The sequence below is a fragment of the Pipistrellus hanaki genome, assembly GCF_964339955.1.
Source record: "Pipistrellus hanaki genome assembly, chromosome: 5".
Classification (NCBI taxonomy): domain Eukaryota; kingdom Metazoa; phylum Chordata; class Mammalia; order Chiroptera; family Vespertilionidae; genus Pipistrellus; species Pipistrellus hanaki.
In genome coordinates this window covers 52460450-52480178 of record NC_140507.1, presented here as the reverse complement: position 1 = coordinate 52480178, position 19729 = coordinate 52460450, and the positions used below count along the sequence as shown (strand labels likewise).

The 19729-nt window shown below is 43.9% G+C and overlaps 1 protein-coding gene across 3 annotated transcripts in view; it reads right to left on the bottom strand.

The window, feature by feature from the left end:
• Nucleotides 1-19729, bottom strand: part of TRIM2 (tripartite motif containing 2) — a 121103-nt gene that overhangs the window by 89477 nt on the left and 11897 nt on the right. For 2 of the 3 annotated variants that reach the window (XM_084883957.1, XM_084883959.1), the window contains exon 1: nt 3434-3572. The exons of the other annotated variant lie outside the window; for it this stretch is intronic. The gene's annotated coding sequence lies outside the window, so the exon portion shown is untranslated. Of the gene's footprint in view, nt 1-3433; nt 3573-19729 lie in introns of those variants that run through there. 3 annotated transcript variants of the gene reach the window in all.

Genomic DNA, 19729 nt, shown 5'->3' with positions numbered 1-19729 from the left:
CACTGGTCAAGAATCCTACATCCTGAGAGTCTTAGCTGTGTTTTTGGTCCCCAGGGAACTGTTAAGGGGCTTCTGGCTGTCCCTGGAAATGTGTTTCTTGCCTGGGAAGCACTAGCCGGCCATGGAGGGAGCCGGCCTTGTAGATTCCACCGGACTTCTGCCATAGACAGAGGCCCCTCAGCCACATTTTGCTTAAAGCTCCTGTATTTAAAGTTAAGCCTCCTCCCAACCCCCATGTTGCACAGGAAAACCTTGGGAAACTCCACGGTTTTGAAACTGTCCTGGAAAGCACACAAGTGCTCTTTGTGGTGCATAGTTCTGAGGTCAGGTTACAGCTCCCAAGTTCAGTTTAAAGGCTGCTGTGCCTGCCCTCTGGGAAGAGCAGGGAAGGCCAGAGGAGGAAAGGTGCCCAGTGAGAACCCATCCTCCAGGGCCTGGTGGGAGCTCAGTTAGGAAAGCTTTAGCTCATTAACACATCAAAGAACAAGGGTGGAGGCTGCTTGCCCTGCCCTGGGGTTTATCGGGTTGATACCAGGCTTTGCGGGTGCTACAGATTTAAACATCTTCCTCCTGAACCGCCCTTGAGGAGAGAGAGCGATTCCCAAGTCAGTTCCAGGGACTGGGGTGAAGAAGCACATCTGCCATTTGCCAAGTGAGAGGTTGGCCCCTTTGGCTTCTTGCGGTTTCTAGAGTCAACTGGTTGAGAAACTTCACTGAAGTTCTGTTTGCACAACAGCTGCAAAATGTGACATGTGCCATTCCCTCAGCACCAGCTCGGCAGGTGTGGCACCAGCAGAGGCAGGCAGAGAGGGGGGTGGGGGGATACACCCGGTGGTTAAAGACCCACCTACCAGGAAAAGCTCTCCTTGGAAGGCTGAATGGGGCTGCAGGTGTGATAAGGGGTAGTGTTCCCAGCAGGTGTGGCGTTCCCAGCAGGTGCAGCCGGAGGTGACATGATGCTGACCGAAATGGCTCCCAGGAGCTCCCCAGGGGATGCAGCCCCAGTGTGCGGTTCTGATTCACTTCATCTTTTTGGATGAGTCACCATGGAGCAGGGCCAGGAGCCAGAGGCCTCCCCTCAGTTGTCCCTTCCTGGCATTGGGCTCACAGGGGCAAGGCTGTTACTCGTTGGCACTATCACCCATTTCAGGGAAGGGGTTCTTGGCTCTCCTTCTCAGTTGTCAAATATCTTTCTGCAAGAGGTCATATTTTGGTGGCAGTGTCTAGACGGATTCTTGAAAATCTCTCCCTATGAATGCTAACTCTAATCCACAGGAAATCCACATCTCATAGCACAATGTTGGGCACTGGAGACCTTCCTAGGGATCCACATTTAGGGTCACTTACAAGCTGTGTGGTTTTGTGCAAGTTACTTCACCTCTCTGTGCCCCCCTTCTTTTCTCTGTAAAATGGGGGCTTCAAAGGGGTTAGTGAGGCCTGCCTGAGATAGTGCAGGTAAAGGCCTGGCACACAATAGGTGCTCAATAAATGATAACTATCATTACCATGTGTGCTTGTCATCGTCATAGCATTTCATCCATCCATGCTTGTTTCTTTGTTTCTAATAAGCCAAGAACAATCCTCAGTATTTAAAAGCTCTAGGAGAATATTACTTTTTATTGTAAATCTCCTATTTCAGCATTAGTGCATGCAAATTCTGTACCTGAAAATATACTGTAAGTGCCTGAAATTCCAGGAGCCTGGCATGCCCACCGTTCTGTAAAAGAAGCTAGGCAAGAGCTGTCTTTGCGTCTTGGGGTCTCCTGGCATTCACCCCATCTTCTCTGTCACCAGGCTTCCTGTTTCTTCTTCCTCATCTTGCCAATACCTGAGGGTGGGTGTCTGGTGGGAATGTAAGAATGTGCTGACAGGAAAAAGCACAGGATTTGGGTGGCCTGAGGGAAGGTGAGATGAAGCACATCTCTATGCCCTTGCTGACATCTCCCCCACCCCCCCTTCTCCCAGGCTCACCTAGGAACACCCCCCCCCCCCAGGCACTGCGCAGAAATATTCCTGTTGCTTTCAGTTGGTTAGAACCCTATATACCCTATATACCAAGGTTGTGGGTTTGATCGCCATTTAGGACATATATAAGAATCAACCAATGAATGCATAAATAAGTGGAACAGCAAATTGATGTTTCTTTCTCTCTCTCCCTTCCTCTTTCATCCATCAATCTATCAATCAATCAATAATCAATCTTTGAATCTGATTTAATTCTTTCCAACATGTATTGGCTTTAAACATGCTGTCCCTAGATAATACAGACACATTATGGGGTTTAGGGGAGGAGGGGAGCTGTATAAGGCCCTAGAAGTATTGAAGTCCCATGGTTCACATTTAGCTTCCTCTCAACATTGAACTACACCTCTTCATCCCTCGCAAACACAGACTCTCGGTTCATCGATTTTATACCACGAGGCTCATCGGAAAGGAAAGGACAAGGTTCTCTGATTTTCTGTTCAGCAGGAGGCAGGAATTCCCGAAGCAATTCCCAGGGCTTTCGCTGCTCCCTCCCCTCTCCAGGCTCCCTTTGCGGCCCAGAGGACAGCACCCCCCTCCCTTGCTCTGAGTGTCCCTGGCACTGGAGGAGGTGTCTCACTGGGGCCAAATGGGGCACGATGGTAAATCAGGCCCCAAAGATCCGCTGAGCAGTTTCCAGCCCTCAGCCCTCCCTCATTTAGAGAAACCAGAACAAACCGCAGGCGGGCTGGCTGAGTGCATTTCGGTTTCCACCCCACCTCACAGGGTGTCCTCTGGCTCCGAAGCCGCCTCCTCTCTCCTCCTCTCTCGGATGGTCAAGGACAAAAGCTCTAATCGCCTGGGGCTGTTCCTTCATTCCGGAGCCCCACCGCGGGCGGCGGGCGGCACTGCCCTTTGAGCGCTTTTATGGGGCAGTAAAACTTTACAGCCCGCCCGCTCTAAACCATCCCCACGTTTCTGAAAAGAACGATTGATGACACACAGGACTGGCTCCGTTTGCCCTTTGAAAAGATCAGCGGGCATCAGACCCTTTCCAAAGAGGTCTGCTGGGCTCGGTGGGCTCCCAGCCGGCTTACAGAACCCCTCCGGCAGGGCACGGCTCCTGCCTGGGCATCGCCACGTTAGAAAGGAAAGCAGCCCCCGATTGCCACCACAGGAGCCCTGAACCCTGCCTCTCCCCTGTTGCTTTAGTGTCAAGCCCGCCACCAGGTTGTGTGTCTCTCTCCCAAACTTTTGCTTCCCTGCTCCTGTCTTGCCTGGGTGGGCTGGCGATCCCTGTGACCTTGGTCAGTAAGTCCTAGAGAATTGACCTCCTTCTGTCTTCCGCAGGAAAAATAAATAAATAAATAAAACCAGAAAAAGCCAACAACTCAATCACAACTCCGCGCAGTGCCCTCGGAGGATCAGGCAGTGCCCAGAAGCCTCGGCACTCCTGCAGGAGCCTCCTTACCTGCGCTCCATAGCGGCCGCTCCCGCGCCCCGGAGTCCGGCCGCAGGCCCCTCGGCTGCGGGGACGCAGCTCCCTGCAGCCCACGGACAATTGGGCCCATTATAGTCTTGGGGCTGCCGAGTTAAAGAGTAGCCCTTACAAAAATATAAACAGCTTGTGAGCGCAAGCCAAAGGGGCGGGGCCGCAGGCTCAGGGACAAAGGGAGCCAATGATCGGCCTCCTTAGGCTCTGTTGGCTTTAAGATATTGAGTTTCATTCTGAAGTAAGGGAAAGGAGACCTAGAAGGGAGAGGGAACCAAAAAGGAAGGGCCGGATCCTTACCTGTGTGGCCCAGCCCCACGAAAGGGGCCCAATTGGAAAACTGCAGAAGACCAATTTCAAAGCGTTTGAAAGCCTCCCACATAATAATATGTATTTTCAAAGCCACAGACGTGTGTTGTATTAGCCACCTCTGGTCTTCTGGGGTTAATTAACAGAGTATTCATTGAGGCACAAAGGACTTCTTCAATCAAAGAACAAAATCAAGGAAGATGCTTTTTAGGACAGGCTTATTTTATTGACCATAATATCTGAGGAGAGGCACTCACCACATCCACAGAGAAAATGTTTGATTTGATTGGAACACCTTCTGAACCCAGGGGAATGGGCCTATTTTATTCCCCAAACACAAGTGGCGCATATTCATTTTTGAAAAACTCGTTTAACCTGACCATACGTATGCACACACACCGCTGGAGTCAGGTCAGTGTTATTTGGAAGAAGGAGGCCCATAGCCCTGGCTATTTTCTCTCTCCTGAACTTAACTAAGTTCTGCTTTGAAAGCTGCTGTGCCAGCTTAGCCTTTCAATGGCCCATGATAATAACCATGAATCAGAAAATAAACTGTGGCTTTTTTTTTTCTTGATATGATTCCTAAATAATCCACTGAAGTAAAAACAAAGTTAAGAGCTATTTGGCTGATTTGTGGCGTTGCGTAAATGACGGGTATACAGACTGAGAAAAGTATGGTCATTACAATTTGAAAGGGTCTCATTATTTATAAAGGGAAGCACAGTAGCCCTGGGGGAGGGGTGCAGGGTGGAGGGGGTCAAAGGGGACATCTTTAAGACTTTCAACTGTGGACGAAAGGGGTCACATGCTAATCTGACAAGCTCAGGGGAGGCCTGCATGGCGGTCTTGCAAACTCAGAGACTTAAAGTAACCATGAAGGATGGTCTGAATTAAACTTTAACTAAAAGCAGTTATGGAGGGTAGTTATGTCCTGGTCAACCTTAACCTTAACTGAGCCTATCTGTCTTTTGCATCTATAGTAACATACCCTTGAAATGTCTGGGTAACTTGTAACTTCCCTTTTTCTGGACCCCTTGGGGCACAATCTACAGTGCTGGGTGTCAGGACAGATACCACAAATTCCTTCATTACTTCATTATTATCATGTTAATTGTTCATGCACCTACCTAAGTATGTGTCTATCATTTTACTTTTTATCCAATCCCAGGAGTCTCTCCCCCACCCCCACTTTGCTTTCTCCCACCTCTCTAATTTATCACCAATGGATTTCATGTAACCCACCTACGTCCCTTTCCTTTGATAGCAATGTATAAATACAGATGTAACATGCCATTCTCTGGAGCATTATCTCAATTTGTTAAGGTTCTGCTTCCTCACATATGTCGACAGTTTGGCTCAAATAAACTCACAAAAATTCTTTACAGGTTTCAATGTTTTTTTAAGTTAACACAACAAGAACGATAAATTTTTTTTTTAAAAAAGGAGGCACAGCAGCTTTGAAATTAACTAGCAGAAAAAATTATTAAACTATACTTATTTTCCACAAACTTTATCAAGCTCTATTGACATTGAATATAAAATCAATAGCCCAAAGACTCTGTCCTTTTTAATCTATGTTACTTTTAAAACACTTATGATTTTGCCACTGATGTTTTGATTTGTATTAAAGATTCCTCTGATAGCTTTTCCAGTGGAGGTTGCAAAGGAGCTGTTTCATTTGTACTTGCAGCCTTGGCCCAGTAGCTCAGTTGGGCAGAATATCATCCTGATATGCCAAGGTTTTGGGTTTGATCCCAGTCAAGACACATACAAGACTCAACAATGAATGCATAAATAAGTAGAACAACAAGTTGATGTTTCTCTCTCTATCCCTTCCTTTCTATCTCTCTCTAAAATAATTAATAATAATAATAATAATAATAATGTACAGGTTACCTTCTGGAAAAGGTTTTGTAAAGTGTTAAGATCCTGTCATTTTTTTTAAAAAAAGCTTCAAGACACCAAATTCATGAACAACCAAAGAAAAAATAGGTAAATTGGACTTCACCAAAATTAAAGACTTTTGTGCAGCAAAGGACATTATCAAGTAAGTGAAAAGATAAACATATAAAATAGGAGAAATATTTGCAAATAATATATCTGATATCACTCTAGTATCCAGGATATATAAAGAACTCTTGTAAGTTAACACCAAAGAGACAAACAGCCCAATTTTAAAATGAACAAAGGTCCTTAATAGACATTTCTCAAAAAATGATATACAAATGATCAATGAAAACATGAAAAAAATGCTCAATATCATTAGTCATTTAGGAAAATGGAAATCAAAACACAATGAGGTACCACCTCACAACCACTAGAATAGCTATATTAAAAACAGAAAACAGAAAAAAAAAAAAGTGTTGAGGAAGATGAGGAGAAAGAAGAATGCTTATATAGCTACTGTGGAAAAACAGTTCTGCAGTTCTTGAAAAAGTCAAACATAAAAGTAGCATATGACGCATTAATTCCATTCCTGAATATAAACCCCAAAGAATTGAAAATAGGCACTCAAACAAACACATGTATATTCATGTTCATAGTAGCATCATTCACTATGGACAAAAGATGAAAACTACATAAATGTCCATCAATAGATGAATAGATAAATAATCTAATAGTATTCAACTATAAAAAGGAATAAAGTGCCGAAGCCGGTTTGGATCAGTCGTAGAGCGTCGGTCTGCGGACTGAAAGGTCCCGGGTTCGATTCTGGTCAAGGGCATGTACATAGGTTGTGGGCACATCCCCGGGAGGGGATGTGCAAGAGACAGCTGGTCGATGTTTCTCTCTCATCGACGTTTCTAGCTCTCTATCTCTCTCCCTTCCTCTCTGTAAAAAATCAATAAAATACATTTTAAAAAAAAGAAAGAAAGTACTGAAATATATTACAACATGGTTGAAACTCAAAAACATTATGCAGATCATAGTAATCTGGCCACTCAGTGTATAGATAGTAGCAGAACCAGGAGTGGGGTTCAAGTCTCTTAAGTCCTAGTCCAGGGTTCTTTTCACGATGCCATACACAAAAAATTAAGAAACCAATCCCAGATGAACCTTTCACTGAGTAAACTCAAATTCTCTCCCTCTCCAGAGTATCAGTAGATGTAATTTCTACTCTCTATAAACTTTGAGTGTAATATTGGACATTCTAAGTGAGTTTTCTATTTCTTTAATCATATATTTTGTGTAAAAACCAATAAAGAAAGTGATTCACAAATTGTAATTTGAAAAGGACTACATTTGAATTCAGTTCATTTTAACACAGGCAAACCTCTTGGAAAGTTGGAATAGGAAATGAGCTGAGAACAAGGAGGAGGAGGAGGCTTTGGAAACATAGAAAAAAGACTGCCAGGATTTTCACCAAGTGTAAGACTGATGAAACTCTTTGGGAAAGCTGTTCCCTGCTTCCCTGAGGCCTCTTTCCTTCCTGACCCGCCTATCTGTAGTCATTGGCGCACTGCTGCTATTAAAAATAATACACAAAATAATTACAGAGGGAGATGCATATTCTTTTAAAAGATGGGGAAATGACATCATTACTTTCTAAATTTCAAACCACTAGATTATGCAATTCAGAAAATTGCTATTTGCCCTGTGAGAATGCTCATCATCCAATTAAAATTTTACCTTTGATCCGAAAAGGCCACCTTTTAGTCATCCACCTTGGCAACCTGAGGCTTCAATTACCCATCAGCAGAGCCAACCCTTCTAAAGAGCTGAAGCAACAATGAACTGGCTTAGTTCAACATCCCACAGTGTGCTTACTATCAAACCCCTGATTGCCAGCATCCAAAACACTGTATTGAAGGTAAAATATTAAATTGCCTACTCATTTTTTTTAAAATGATAAACACATAATATTAGATTCTCATGTTAAGAGATCATGTGGTTAATTGAATTGGTTAAAGTCACAACAGAGTCCCTTTGAATAATATATGGATGCATAGTCAGACCCCTTAAGTCTTCTCAGATGATTCTAGAAATTACAAATTTATAGGTCTAAATCATTTATTTAAATTTTTTTTTCTTTTAAGGGAATAGAAGGGATTTATAGGCAACACAGTTTAATAAAGAGAAGATGAAGATTTAACCATCAATGGCATTGAAGAACTGTGTCGATAAATGGAATGAAAGCTACAATTTTTCCTGATTTTGACAAAGCTTTATATATATATCTGAACATTTTTATTTCACCATCATTTTAAACTTTATTTATTTTTATTGTTTACACTATTATAGATGTCCCTAATTCCCCCTTTGCCCACCTTGACCCATGAAAAGGTTTTTGATTTTGTTCTGCTTAGCTGTTCCTCAATGCATTGTAAATATGGATAAAAATCATTTACTCTTAGATCAGCCCATAACTTGTTAAGGCGATGGAAAGTTTTAAACACATTCCATTTAACTTTCATCATCCTCATGCATTTATTTACTGTAGATGAGGCAAGTTATAACTAATTATGTGGATGTCTTATGTTTATTTTTTCTGTATGATTTCTTAGTAATTCTGTAAAATAGATAGCAATGGTAAGGCTCAAAATCAGATTTCATATGAAGTTGAGAATGTACTTTTATCTTTTCATCATGGTAGATGTTCATGAGCCTCCTATTGTCTTTAGTCTGTCCCCGTATGATCAATGGCCCACATTTGTAAAATATGCCTAAAGTTAGTGTGTAGCAATGGAGAAGAGCAGCAAATTGACTTACCTGGTGGGCAAGCAATGGCCTTAGACTTATTTTTCCCACCACCCAGCCCACTGAGCTAAATAAACCATGACAATCTTCAACACCACAAAGATGTTCAATTAGCTGGTGAAGACCAAGAGTGAATTTGCTGAAAACCCAGTTCAGAATTAACTCCAGGACCCATAAGAAAGGGTCATTCTAGCTGAGACCGGTTTGGCTCAATGGATAGAGCGTCGGCTTGGAGACTGAAGGGTCCCGGGTTCTATTCCAGTCAAGGGCATGTACCTTGGTTGCGGGCATATCCAGTAGTGGGTGTGCAAGAGGCAGCTGATTGATGACTCTCTCATCGATGTTTCTAACTCTCTCTCTCTCTCCCTTCCTCTCTGTACAAAATCAATAAAATATATATATATTTTTTTAAAAAGGGTCATTCTAGACCCAAGACTAATGCAATGTTTCACCCATAACCCAAATGATGAGAGAGAATGTACCATTAATTTTGAGGAAGCCACAAGCTCAGCCACCTCTTCAGGAGTTGGAGCAGAACTTAACAATAAGGGTAATGATGTGCATTCAGCATCTGCTCTATGCTGGGAAATGTTCCAAGAGCATTTCCTTGTATTAACTCATTTAACCCTCCCAATTGACCCTAGACATTGGGTACTCACACTCTGACAACCTCTTTAAAGATCCAAAGAAAGCCTCAGGTGTGTGATGGGATTCTTGTCACCAGTCACTGCCCTGGATCCCAAATGGCTCAGTACAGTTTTCATGTTGCACTTATCTCACTTTTGATCGTAAGTGTAGACCATCTACTATTTAAAAAATATATATATTTTATTGATTTTTTACTGAGAGGAAGAGAGAGGGATAGAGAGTTAGAAACATTGATGAGAGAGAATCATCGACCAGCTGCCTCCTGCACACCCCCCACTGGGGATGTGCCCGCAACCAAGGTACATGCCCTTGACCGGAATCGAACGTGGGACCTTTCAGTCCACAGGCCTAAGCTCTATCCACTGAGCCAAACCGGTTTTGACCATCTACTATTTTTTTTAATCTTTAGATTCTTTGTTTGCATTGATACAGAAGGCATTCTGTTTTTGCATTCTAATTACATATATATAATTTATGACTATAAATACCTATAAATAAATCTGATACTCCCATGAAAACATTGCTCCAATAGTCTGAAATTAAAATGTATCTTATTTTGACATGGTAATAGATCCTTAATTAGTTACCATCATATTGAATTTTCTTTTTCCTAACAGCATGCTTTACAAGCATGCTTTGCATTTTTAATATTGGATTTTTTTTTTAACAATACAAAAAAACAGCTTGTCATTAAGCGATTTTATTAGAATCAATTGCTTTTTCTGAAACGTATCAGTAAGTGTGATGTCACCCATCTATTTGGGCGACTCTGAGCATTTGTGTTCTCTTTAAGCTGACTTCCCCTGGTAGGCAAAGCTTGTCTTTTTCTCAGCCTTTCCTTTCTGGTCATTTCTGAAGGTCTAGAAGAGGAGACTCTTTGTGATAGGAAGAGAGACCTGTGGCAGACAGGGTGTGGCTCTGACTCGTCCGGGGGATGTGAAGAATGGCCCAGACTTGGGAGAGCTGACCACTCCTTTTAGGGACTTGGCAGCCGGCACAGTACTTGAAAGGCAGCCTCCGTGGCAGGCGGCTGGCACCTTAGGCTCTGTGTAACTCGAGGAGAAGACTCTGTGCAGGGCTGTCCCTCGAGTCCCGATGAGAATCCCTTCCTCGGCGACAAAGCGTGAGAGCCAGGCCCTTCCAGCTCCTTTTACAGGTTTTATGAAGGTGAAATGGTGCGGATTTTTAAAGGTTCACCTGCAGCTTAGCATTATTTCCTAATACGCCCTTTTTAAACCTTCCATATTTCTTTTGCCTTTTTTTTTTTTTTTTTTTTTTTGAAAGTGTGCCATTCTGAAGACATTCATATCCCTTCTTTAATCTCCAGTTTAGCGCTTCACTGAATCACAGGTTGTCGGAGGCAGTGTAACCCAAGAAGTCATGACGTCATAGGTGAGGAAATGGTGTCCCAAGGAGCTGAGGTGACCCAGTTCTCACCCCGCAGACCAGACTCTCCCAGGCCGTCACCCGGCTTCTCAGCCTGGGCACTATGGATACGGTAGGCTGGAAAAGTCTTTGTGGAGGGAGCTGCGATTGTAGAATGTTTATCAGTGATCCTGGCCTCTTCCCCTCTAAATGCCAGAAGCACCTCCTTTCCTGCTCCCATGTGACAGCCACCACTGTCTCTGACCTTGCCACATGTCCCCAAGCCAGCACTGGCTGTGAAGCACTGGCCCAGCAAATTCCTCAGCGCCTGCCCCCAGATGGGGGAGGAACAGCCAGTGTTAGCAGCAGCTGGCTGTACAGGGCACCTTCCTTGGTTCACTTCCCCCACCGGCTGCCAATTGAGCCCAATCTTTCTTATCCAACTCCTCTGTGAGCGCCCTCCTCATGAGGAGCAGGAAACACGAACTCCTCCTCCGGTTCTGCACGTCTCCTCACGGAGTTTCCTGTGTCTATGTCTGTCTTCTCGCCGCTTTCTGAGCTCCCTGAGACTGGGAGGGTAGTCTCCCTGATCGGCATAATCCATCCCAGAATTGTCCCCTATAGTGCTCGGGACAGAGCAGAAACACAATCGATGCTATTGGCTGAACAATTCCTCCTGAGGCCTGGCTTCTTTCAAACACAGACGTGCACATCACACGTGTAAAGATCAGAGCGAGGGTGAAAGGAACTCTGCCCCAAAAGTGACGAACTCTGCCAGCTCGGGATGCACTCAGTATGGGCTGTCCCAGTGCCATCGAGCCAGGGGCGCAAAGCCTCTGAGACTGACGCTATTTTTTGCTTTATGTAACGGAGAGAGTGAGGTTGGAACCGAGTAACTGTGATATAAAACTGCCAACAAGGTCAAAACAAAACTATTCCTGAGATTTCCGCATTTCCATGCTAAGTGAAGAGCTGTTTTGCTCAGGAACCTGTCATACAAGGAACTAGTCATAGTGGATGCTCTCTTGGCCTGAACATTTTGGGGAAAAGAAAGAATAAAGTCTGCTCTCAGGCAACTACGGTCAAAATGAAAGGCTCTTGCATTTATTCCCTCATTTGTTTTATGATCATTGGGTAAATCAGAGTAAGAGCGCGAGACAAAGGGCAAATCGCTGGAAAGATGCTGCTGAGAAGAATGCCTGTCTGGGAACTTTGTCCTAGGAAATGGACTAGGACACAATTTGACTCCAAAGAGGAGTGGCATTGCCCACGACGGGGAAAATGACAGGGGCAGATGGATGCCCTGGATGGAGGTGCATCAGCAGACATGAGGACGGCAGCTGGACTGGCACTTCTGATGAGGTTTCTGGTATCTGAGAGACCCCACCCCACTTTCTCAGAACAGGGAAAGCACAGTATTGGTGGTGACATCCTAGATGTAAAGGGGACTTCTTTCCACAGCGGAGATTCACGGTAAGGCAAACCACAAGGGAGCCATGCTGAGCCCATTCATCCTGACACCCGGGATCAAAAGCCCACCCAGGTGGCAGCTGGGGAGAACTGGGGCTCTCCTCAAAGTGCCTGGAGGACTTCTTGTCACTGAAGCTACTCCAACGCTCCCTGCTATGGACTGAATATTTATATCCCCTTCTCCACCTCCATACCCCCCCCCCCACCTCCCAAATTCATTTGTTGAAGTCCTAGCCCTGAATGTGGCTGTATTTGGAGATTGGGCCTCTAAGAAAGGAATTAAGGTTAAATAAGGTCATAAGGGTGAGGCTCTGATAAGATTAGTGTCCTTATAAAAAGAAACAACAGAGAGCTCTCTCCCTCTCTCTAGAAAAGCCACGTGAGGACACAGAGAGTAGGTGGCCTTCTGTAAGCCAGGAAGAGAGCCCTCTCCAGAGCCTGACCATGCTGCCACCTTGCTCTCAGACTCCCGGCTTCCAGAACTCTGGGACAGTAAGTGTCTGTGGTGTAAGCCCCCCAGGTTGTGGCATTTTGTTACGGCAGCCCTAGCACACTACTGAACATCCTCTCTCGTATGAGCTAGAGTCCCTGTCCAAGGTAAAGGACCCTCAGTTCAGCCATTCTGTTCTGGAAGCTCATCATCATGCCTTGCCCTATCAGAGGCCAACTGATAACACTGCAACCTTGTCTGGATGAGGTGAACTAAGCAAGAGGAATACGCTGTCTTCAGAAAATTAACAGCCCCATTAACTCCATGTTTTCTCTGTATATTTTTAATAATTTTGCTCAACATTAATGTAAGGTTTTATTTATTTATTTACTTGCTTGCTTGCTTTTAAATCTATTTTTATTGATTTCAGAGAGGAAGGAAGAGAGAGACAGAAACATCAATGATCAGAGAGAATTATTCATTGGCTGCCTCCTGTACATCCCCAACTGGTGATTGAGCCTGCAATCCGGACATGTGCCCTTGACTGGAATCAAACCCAGAACCCTTCAGTCTGCAGGCTGACAGTCTATCCACAGAGCCAAACCATCCAGGGCTAATGTGAGGTTTTATTGCTGCATATTGAGCCGTCCTGCCTGCTTTACCCTGACTCTCTCACTTAATCCCTTGAGGCTAGTGAGTGTTATCTCCAATGTTTGTGTACAGGAACGGATGCTGGGGCTGAATCCTAACCACAGGGGAAGGTTGCCAGGGACTCATCACTGCCACTCCCTTCTTCTGCACCCTGGCCCTCCACGCCATACATCTTATCAGCAAAGGAGGGAAGGCTGAAAGCCAGCGCTGCCTTCAGTTTGGGGAGCTGACAGGGGATGGGGCCACAGGCCTCCCACAGTTTGAAAGGTCTTTGTTTGGGGTCAGTCTGCTGGAGCAAGGGTGGAAGCCAGTCCTCATTCTGCTCAGAATCTGGTCCCTGCCTTTTGTTCACGCCCCTAGCCTGACACTTGTGATAAGATTCCCATAGGGCCTCCAGAGCCATCTCCTTTCCCTCACCTGCTTTTTATAGTCTTTCTGGAGAGGCAGTACGGCTTAGAGGTTAATGCCAACTGCCTGGACGGGATGCCACCCCATCTGTGAAGCCTAGGCAAGTCACTAAACAACTGACTCCTCGCCTATAAAATGGGTTTAGTAATGTTATTCACCTCAAAGAGTTGCTGTAAGAATGTGTAAGCTAGAACTGAAAGCAGTGCAAGGCTCATTATGCAGGAGTTGGCTCTTGTTATTGTTACTACAATTATAAACGCCTGTCTCCTGAGGGCCTTCTCCTCAGCCCTGTCACTTTTTACACCCCAGAGGGTTCCATGGGACACTTGAGACAAGTGTGTAGGCACACTTCCTTGAGAGCAGGGCATCCCCAGCACTCAGGACAATGTCTGGCACAAGTAGATACACACACACACACACACACACACACACACACACGTATACACACACACACACACACACATTTACTGAAGGAAGGAAGGAAGGAAGGAAGGAAGGAAGGAAGGAAGGAAGGAAGGAAGGAAGGAAGGAATTGTTCTGTGGAATGCATAAAGGAGCTAGCAGGAGTGGTTGGTATTTACCCCAAGGGTCTTTTTTTGTTTTTTATGTTTCTGAATAAGATTACAAAACCAAAAACTTGCCTTTCAAAGGCCATGTGCTCTGACAGCTAAGACTTGGGACCCGGAAGCTCTTGCCTCTGCCTCTGGCCAGGTTCCAATTCGCTGCATGACCCAAGGCTGCCATGGCCAAGAGCCTTCGTTTTCCTGAGGAGAATAACAATACCCACATCCCAGGGGTGTGATAAAAATTAATGAGACGGCATGTGAACTGTGCCATGAGCTTTGCAAAAGAAAACCTGACATTTCTATCGAGCAAAAATTATTAAAAATATACCTAGAAAGCATGGAGTTAATGGGGCTGTTAATTTGCTGAAGACAATGTATTCCTCTTGCTTAGTTCACTCCGTAGAGACATGATTACAGTGTTATCAGTTGACTCTCTGAAGCGGAAGCAAATCTGTTTTATTCTCTGCAGGTTTCAAATGAAAAGGGAAAAGACCTGTCTTCATCTCCTCACCTGCTTAAATAAAACTCAATTTAGGATTCTGAGAATTTGGTTAGTTTTGATGCCTGCCTGTTAACCATTATAGATCTGGCAATAAAAGTCTAACAATAAAAGGCTCTTAACCAGGCATCCTAAACCCAGAGCAGCTGGCCATCTGCATTCAGGTCCCTAGTGGGAGGGCTGCAGGGCTGCGGATGTCCTGGGGTTTCCGCCACAGCCACTGGTGCAGGGCCTTACTGTTATACTGCCACAGAAAGGGTATTGATTTGCCTCACCACCCTTAAAACACACTCTGAGGTCATGTTTCAGATAACCATTTTAAAGGCAGTATTTCTATTGGGCCCTGGTCAGATAGTTCAGTTGGTTAGAGCATCATCCCCACACACCAAGGTTGTAGGTGATTAGAGCATATATAAGCAGCAACCAATGAAGGCATAAATAAGGGTAACAACAAGTCAATATTTCTCCCTCTCACTCTCTCAAAATCAATCAATAAAAAAAAAATTTAAGAAATATTGTTTGCATATCTAGCTTATTGCCACCCATACCTTTCACTCTTCAAATCTCACAAATTCTGCAGCCAAGCTCAATTCAAGGCCCCTGAATGCAGCAGCTTCCCAGCACTTTCCAAGATCCACCAAAACTCCAACCCCCTTTCCTGCCTTACTGAGGCCATCAGTCTCACCTACACAGCCGTGGGGAGTGGAGAACTCTCTACGGGGCCCATCATTTCTAATAACTGCCTGATGGAATCAATACCCTGGAAAAAAACGGCACAGGCACTTGACAAAGAGGTGAGAACGTGGGTCACTTAAGCCTTCTGAATCTGAATGTAACCAGGTGTTGAGGGGGTGTTGAAGTTTTGTTAAGATACAGTCAATAAATATCTTGAGTGCATGTGATCAAGGTGACTTAGGAGACATGATTTATTTGTCCTTGAGAGTTTATTTCCATCTTATCTGTGTTTGTTCTACAGCAAGACTCAAGCCTGTGTCTCCTGCATTGGACGCAGGGCGGGCACACAGCGGGCGTTCCATGCGCATTTGTGCACTGAAGGGACGATTATGATGCAACCCAGAATCCCATCCATACAGACAGCCTTCCGGAGGACAGAGGGAGTGGAGCTCTGAAAACTGGGCATCACACTCCCTCCAGGCGGTGCGTCCAGTCAGTTATAAACCATTACAGTGGACAAATGTCCCAGTTCCTAAAAAAACAAAACAAAACAAACAAACAAAAATCCACAAAAAACAAAACAAAACAAAAGATGGATGTTATTTAAAAAAAGGGGGGGGGGGGGAAACCGGTTTGGCTCAATGGATAGAGCGTCAGGTTGGGGACTGAAAGGTCCCAGGTTCGATTCGGGTCAAGGGCACGTACCTTGGTTGCGGGCATATCCCCAGTAGGGGGTGTGCAAGAGGCAGCTGATCGATGACTCTCTCTCATCGATGTTTCTAACTCTCTATCTCTCTCCCTTCCTCTCTGTACAAAATCAATAAAATATATATATAAAAAAAAAAGGGGGGGTGAGATTACAGGAGAAAAAATATATGAGACATACCAAGTGCAATGTGCACATAATTTCCATTCTGATTCCACAAATTAACTATAAAAAGATATTGTTAAATAAAAAAAATAATTGTTAATATTTATGGGGTTTTTTTTAAGTCCTTATATGTTATCCAACTAAAGTATTTAGAGGGTAATGGCATAGCAAATATAATAGAAAAAAAAAAACACAGCAAAACAGGAAGGAAGGGGCAAGGTTGGCAGAACTGTTGATAACTGATGATACTGGGAAGGCCATTGAGCTATTTTTTCTACTTTTGTGTAACCTTGAAATCTTTCAAAAGAAAAATATTTTAAAAGTTACTAAAACCACAATCTCCAGTCCCTGGACCATTTTTTCCCCATTATTTAATTCAACCCATATTTATTGAAACTCCACTATGTTGACAGCATTGTGGCAGGAATGTGAGGGGTCCAGGACTACATAAGACGTGATCAAATAACAAATAAGTCTCGCATAAATATGTTCAGTGGTTTCCATTTGACCACGTGGGCATGGGAAACTCTGGCCCTTCCCAGATCCTGAACACCCTGGGTTCAAAAGCTGGCTACACCCGTTACTAACCAGGCGATCTTGGGGAGCCACAGACCTCTTCTAAGCCTCCAGTTTCCCAAGTATAAAAACCAGTTCAAGGCAGTACTCCCTCTGCGGGCTGATTGTGAGCGTTAAGTAAGATAATAATAGGTCCAGCCTAGTACCTCCCTAGGCTATTGACAAGCCAATGATAACAGCTGACATTGTTTTCTGGTTAGGAGCAGCCCAGCAGTCTTCCCTTGTAATATGAGAAAGAGGCTGTCCTTGGGCTGCATGGCTCTGAACAGGGGTGAAGGGCTTGGTGAGCAGAGGGATGCTGGTTCCGCTCCTGGCTGTGCTCCTTGCGGAGGGCTCAATCTGTACACCACATGTAGGGCCTCTGGATGGGTTTTCCAGGCTCACCCTCATCCCCATCTAACGTCCCAAGAGCAATAAAAGCTCCAGAGCTTGCCTACAATGTAGCCTGCAGGCGATTGTGCTCAACACTCAGAAAGCAGACATGTGGTGCTAACTAACCTGTGTTTGGTGATTGTTGCGGCAGGATTGCAGGGTCAACAAAAAAGCAGCTATGCAGTCAATGTTTTGCAACCAAATCCCCCATCACTACCCGCCTCTCACCCACTCTGCTCCTCCACCAAGCTGGGGTAGAGTTAAACATGCCATCTCTAGTGCTCAAGGAATAAATACCAGGCAATCCTATTGATGGATTTTAAAATTGTACAGATGCTCCTTGACTTACTTATGTCCTTACCAACCCATCATAATGTGAAACTACAGTAAGTAAAAAATGAATTTCCTACACCTTACCTGCCAAACATCACAGCTTAGCCTAGCCAACCTTAACTGAGCTCAGAACCCAACATCCTAAAATGCTGAAAACATGGTACAGGGTAGAGTATCAGTTGTTTACTCTGGTGATTAAGAGGCTGCCTGGGAGCTGGGGCTCGCTGCCCCTGCCCAGCATCGAGGGAGAATATCATACCGCATATCATTAGCTGGAAAAAGGTCAAAATTCAGAGCATGTTTTCCACTGAATGCATATCGCTTGTGCACCATCAGAAAGTCAAAAAATCCTTAAGTCAAATCATTGTAAATTGTGGATTGTCTATACTCTTGTTTCTCCTAAATGGTGGTAATAGGGATGGTACATATAAGGTAATTTTTGAGCCTTTGGATATATAAAATGTCTTTATTCTACCTGCACATAGTTTGGCTGAGTATATAGAATCCCCAGGTGAAATCAGTTTTTCTCAGCATTTTGAAGGCTGCTGTACTGTCCTCTAGTCTCTACTATTGCTACTCTCTACTTTGTCATCCCCTTTCTTCATGTCAACTGTTTTTGTCTTCCTATGTATCCTGGTTTGCTATGAGCTGAGTGTTATTATTTTCATGAACTATTTAGATCATTTGGCCTTTTAAAAAATATATATTATTATTATTTTTTAAATATATTTCTTTCTTAATTTCAGAGAGGAGAAGAAGAAGGAGAGAGAGATAGAAACACCAATAATGAGAGAGAATTATTGATTGGCTGCCTGCTGTACACTCCCCACCAGGAATGGAGCCTGCAACCCAAGCATGTGCCCTTGGGTAGAATCAAACCTAGGACCCTTCAGTCCGAAGGCTGACACTCTATCCACTGAGCCAAACTGGCCAGTGCTCATTTGGCCTTTTTAACATGGAAACTCATGCCTTTGGTTTCTGAGAAGATGCATCTATTTTCATTTTGTCAATTTCTTCCCTTTTATTTTTTTCTTCTGGCACACCAGTTAGTTAAACATTACATCACTTCAATTGATCTTCTAATATGTTATTATCTTTTTTGCTATTGAGATCTTTTGTTTTAAAATTTTGAATTTCTAAGGTGTCATCCCATTCTTTTATTTATTTATTTTTAATATCCTGTCATTTCATGGATTCAATACTTTTTTTTTTTTTTTTTTTTTTTTGCTCTGAAGATAGTGGATTTAGTGGATTTTTAAAAACCTTTCTTCTATTGCCTGTATTGTTTCTGTGGCCTCTTAGTTTCTTGTTGGTTTGTTTCAGAGTTTCTCTTCTTTCAGTCCACACATACCAGGACTTAAGAGTGAGGCTGTAAACCTTGATTGCCGTCTTTATGTGATTAGTGGGGTTTGGCAGTTGGTGGGTGTCCTTGAAGAATGAGCTGGCGGTGAGCCAGGTGTTTCCCAGGGAGACCTCAGAAATCAGTGTTGAGAAGCTTTTTCTTTAGTGGGAACATTTAGTTTCTTCTAAGACTAAGAAGTCTCCTAAGAACACTTCTGCTTTGGGTGATAAAATTGACTTCTACCATTCTGGGAGCATGAAAGGAAACAGGATCTAGATTGCCTGCATTCAGTGTACCGTATAACGAATGCAGACTTCCCCTTAGCCTCCAGCTTTCAATCCGGTGTGCTTCTACCTCCCAGGAGTCTGTCTGGTGACCTCAGATTGAATGTCTCCTCTTTGGCAGAGGCTATTAACATTTTTATCTTTTTACCTAGCCACAGAGCTGGATGTGTGTGGTAGAACCAGCTACATGGTAATATCAGGAATTTGGACTCTGCAGCCAGAAAGTTTGGGTTCAAATCTTTTTTTTTTTTTTTAAAGTTTATTTTTATTGATTTCAGAGAAGATGGGAAAGAGGGAAGGAGATAGAAACATCAATGAAGAGAGAGAATCATGGATTGGCTGCGTCCTGCATGCCCCCTACTAGGGATCAAGCCCACAACCTGGCATTTGCCCTGATGAGGAATCAAACCATGACCTCCTGGTTCATAGGTCAACTTTCAACCACTGAGCCACACCAGCCAGGCACGGGTGCAAATCTTGGCTCCATTAGGTACTGAGTTATCTGATCTCAGTCAAGTTCCCTAAGCCCTGCAGTTGGTGACTCCACGCTAAGGTGACCAGTAAATGCCCAGTGAGGAAAAGAGAACATTTGGCTTTTTGTTTCTGTTTAACCTGGGCTATTTTGTATTCTTAAAGTGCTTTCTTTTATAACACACAACCAAAACTATGAAGGCACAAAAGAATACAGTCATACACATGATCTTTCTCCAAAGATGGTATGGTGTTCCCCATTGAAGTAATCCATTGTTCACAGAATTTGACAATAAGAAAAGGGGGG